Here is a 4347-nt window from a genome sequence, read left to right on the forward strand (position 1 = left end):
ACCATCACAAGTCCACCCCTTGTCAACTTGAACTCATACACATCTCCAGAGACCATAAATAATCTTCAAATAAACACAATAATAAGGTCATAATTACACCTAATATAATACAACTATCCTTCATACCACCAGAAACACACCAATCCCCAGCCCAAATACGATTACATAAAGTTAACAATACTTAAATGTTGATATGAAGTCAATAAATCTTACGTCACATGATAAAGGAAAAGGAAATAAAATCAAGATATTTTCTTAGTACAAGTGTATACATACACAGACATGTTTTTAACAAAAGAAGGAGGAAACACTCATTATAGTTACAGTCCTCGTTTCTGCAGTTGGTCACATGGTTATAACTGGTATTGATGATTACCTTCTTCTACTACCCACTCTGTATTCCCTTTCCCTTCAGAAAGCACCTCAGCAGGTTGTGGTTTTTTCCTGGTGGGGCGACCCAAACCTTCGTTCCTGAGGGGTCTGGACAATTTGCAGTCCTGCCTGGATTGGGCTGTTGTAGTTTCCCATTGACCTTAACAATCACAGGGCATGGTAATACTAACAGATGCCCTAATGAACCTCCTGTATTCCATGCGTACTCTTCCTTACCTACATTATGGAGTAGTAGACTGATTTCATCTTGATAGTCCAGGTCAATCACCCCAGCCAACACTGTAACTCCCTTCTTAACCTGTTGACTTAAAGGTAAGAGGAGCCCAAAGTGTCCAGGTGGCAATCCTAACTTTCAGTTGAATGGAATCATTGTTGTGTCTCCTGGTGGCAGCATTCCTCCCTCTGGAATTAAGAACTCTAGGCCAGCAGAACATACTGTAATGGGAACAGGAAGTAAAAATTTTTTTCTTGGATCACTAAGGGTGATGGTGAGTGGTGCCACTTCCACTTCCACCCCTTGATTCCTGGACCCATGAATCCTGGCTATGGAAGAAACAGGACCATATATTGGACACTGATTCAGAGCATACACAGCCTTCTGTAGAAGTTTACCCCAGCCCTGCAAAGTATTGTCACCTAGTTGGCATTGTACTTGTGACTTCAAAAGGTCATTCCATCATTCTATCAATACAGTTGTTTCAGGATGATGGGGAACATGGTAAGAGCAGTGAATTCCATGAGCATGAGCTCACTGCTGCACTCCTTTAGCCGTAAAGTGAGTGCTTTGGTCAGGAGCAATGCTGTGTGGAATAGTAAGACAGTGGATAGGGCATTCCGTAAGTCCATGGATGGTAGTCTTGGCAGAAGCATTGCATGCAGGAGAGGCAAACTCATATCCGGAGTAAGAGTCTATTCCAGTGAGGATAAGCCTCTGCCCTTTCCATGCTGGAAGAGATCCAATGTAATAAAACTGCCACAAGGTATCTGGCTGATCACCTCAAGGAATGGTGCCATACTGAGGGTTCAGTGTTGGTCTCTGCTGCTGGCAAATTGGGCAGTCAGCAGTGGCCAGAGTCCGGTCAGCCTTGGTGAGTGGAAGTCCATGTTGCTGAGCCCACGTGTAACCTCCACCCCTACCACCGTGACCACTTTGTTCGTGGGCCCACTGGACGATGATAGAGGTAGCTGGGGAAAGAGACTGAGTAGTGTCCATAAAACGGGTCATCCTATCCACTTGTTTATTAAATTCCCCCTCTGCTGAGGTCACCCATTGGTGAGCACTCACATGAAATACAAATATCTTCACAGTTTTTGACCACTCAGAGAGGTCCATCCACATAACTCTTTCCCAAATTTCTTTGTCACCAATTTTCCAATCATGCTTCTTCCAAGTCCCTGACCATCCAGCCAAACTACTGGCTACAGCCCATGAATCAGTATATAATCGCACATCTTGCCATTTCTCCTTCCATGCAAAGTGCATAACCAGGTGCAATGCTCAAAGTTCTGCCCACTGGGAAGATTTCCCTTCACTGCTGTCCTTCATAGATGTCCTAGAAAAGGGCTGTAGTGCTGCAGCTGCCGACTTTTGGGTGGTGACTGCAGAACCATCTGTGAACCAGGCCATAGTCTTCTCTTCCTCTGTCAACTGATCATAGGGAACTCCCCATGAGGCCATTGGTGCAGGCCGGGGGAGAGAAGGCAGGGTGGCAGGAGTAGAGACCATGGGCATTTGAGCCACTTCCTCATGTAACTTATTTGAGCCTGCCGGACCTGCTCAAGCCCAATCACGTATATACCACTTCCATTTGATGATGGAATGCTGCTGTGCACAACCTACTCTATGGCTAGATGGGTCAGAAAGCACCCAGTTCATGATAGGCAGTTGAGGCTGCATGGTGACTTGATGATGGATAGTCAAATGCTATTTCCATCAAAACCCAGAAACAGGCCAAGAGCTGTCTCAAAAGGAGAGTAGTTATCTGCAGAAGATGGCAGGGCCTTGCTCCAAAATTCTAAAGGCCTCTGCTGTGTTTCACCTATGGGGACCTCCCAGAGGCTCCAAACAGCATCCCTATCTGCCACTGTCACCTCAAGCACCATTGGATCTGCTGGGTCATATGGCCCAAGTGGCAGAGCAGCTTGCACAGCAGCCTGGGCCTCTTGCAGAGCCTTCTCCTGTTCTGGACCCCACCCAAAATTGGCAGCTTTTGGGGACACTCGATAAATGGGCCACAGTAACAAACCCAAATGAGGAATGTGACGCCTCCAAAATCTAATCAGGCCCACTAGGGGTTGTGCCTCTTTCTTGGTTGTAGGAGGGGCCAAATGCAGCAACTTATACTTCACCTTACAAGGAATATCTCGACAGGCTTCACACCACTAGACCCCTAGAAATTTGACTGAGGTAGAAGGTCCCTGAGTTTTAGTCAGGTTTATTTCCCATCCTCTGGCACGCAAAAGCCTCACTAATAAGTCCAGTGTGGTTGCTACACCTTTCTCACTGTATGCAATCAGCATAATGTCATCAATATATGAAATGTCTGATCATTTTCCTTTCCCCAATGCACAGCCACCCTGGTAAAAGGCCGGAGGTCTCCTTGGAGAAGAATGGGAGAAAGATTAACTGCATAAATTGTCAGTAACGTAGCGGGGTTTGGCTTCCCCTTTATTCAAGTGGTTTTAGGTCTGTAAACTGGCTCAAGTCTGGAAATTGATTGAGGGGCTATGATTCACTGTTTCTGTAAGGTGTATGAGTCTTTTGTCCATTTGACTTAGAAGATTTCTGCTTATATAAATTAAGTCAAAATGCAGTAGGCTTCCTATCAATTTCACTCCTAGGAACACCATGATTAATTAGCCAATGCCAGAACTCTATAAGAGTCAGACTATTCTGATTGTTGCTTTGCCTCTGCTGTCCATGATGGTAGCTATGCCCACCTTGCCTTTGATGGCTGAGTGCTGCCACTTGGCCCCTGCCACCTCAGAATCCAATTAGTCCCATTGTGTTTAAATTTGTAGTTGAGTGACTGTGAGTCCCAATATTAGATCTGACACACAGAGAAGAGCAATTACAGGACTCTGCAGTGATGCAGGTGCTGCCCTCACAAATCTATTTCACAAGGCATTGGTCAAGGGTATATCTTCTGGACCCTCCCAGCTGGAATGAGTAGGTCTAAAGTAGCTAATCTACTCCACCATCCCAATCTCCCTAAGCCTTTGGATCCCTTCCTCTACATTAAACCAAGGGAGATCCAGCATTTCCCGCTTGCTCACAGTGGATCATCTTTTAATCCATATTTCAGCTAACCAAGCATACAAACTATTAAAACATTTTTAATTCCCCAAGCTGTAACATTAAAAGCAGAATGCCTACTTAGCAGGCCCAAATCAACAAATTCAGCCTGATTCAACTTTATGTTCCTCCCACGATTATCCCACACCCTTAATAACCATTCCCATGCATGTTCTCCAGATTTCTGTTTATATAAATTATGAAACTCAGTTATTTTTTAGTGTAGCACACCTCCTCATGGGTCACTCTCTCAACCTCACCTCTACGGGTCCACCGGGACTTTAGTCTAATTATAGGTCTAAAAGTAAACAGGGGTGTTGGGGGTGGCTCCTGAGGAGAATCAACATTACTTTGCTTGGCAATTGCCTCAGGGGAGACCATCACTGTTGCCTGAGGCAGCTCAGGGTTTATCTCCTCAGACAAAGGTGGAAAGATTGATGGTAGCATGGGTCACGGAGGAGATGTTGCCTTGGGGATAGGGAAGCTGTTCCTTCTGGCAAAAAGGTTCATCAGAGTTTACAAATTCAGTGTCCCTGGCTTCATCAGGGTCCTACCACATATCCCCATTCCAAGTTGCAGAGTCCCATTCTTTTCTAATCAATGCTCTCACTTTAACAGTAGACATCTGTCTGGCGAGGCTGTGCATGTACCTTTTGTTG

At 45.3% G+C, this 4347-nt stretch overlaps 1 pseudogene; it reads right to left on the reverse strand.

The window, feature by feature from the left end:
• Positions 1 to 320: 320 nt before the first annotated feature.
• LOC140712125 (uncharacterized) lies at positions 321 to 4135 on the reverse strand (annotated as a pseudogene).
• Positions 4136 to 4347: the final 212 nt, after the last annotated feature.

The sequence above is a fragment of the Chlorocebus sabaeus genome, chromosome 7 (genome assembly GCF_047675955.1).
Source record: "Chlorocebus sabaeus isolate Y175 chromosome 7, mChlSab1.0.hap1, whole genome shotgun sequence".
NCBI classification, from domain to species: Eukaryota; Metazoa; Chordata; class Mammalia; order Primates; family Cercopithecidae; genus Chlorocebus; species Chlorocebus sabaeus.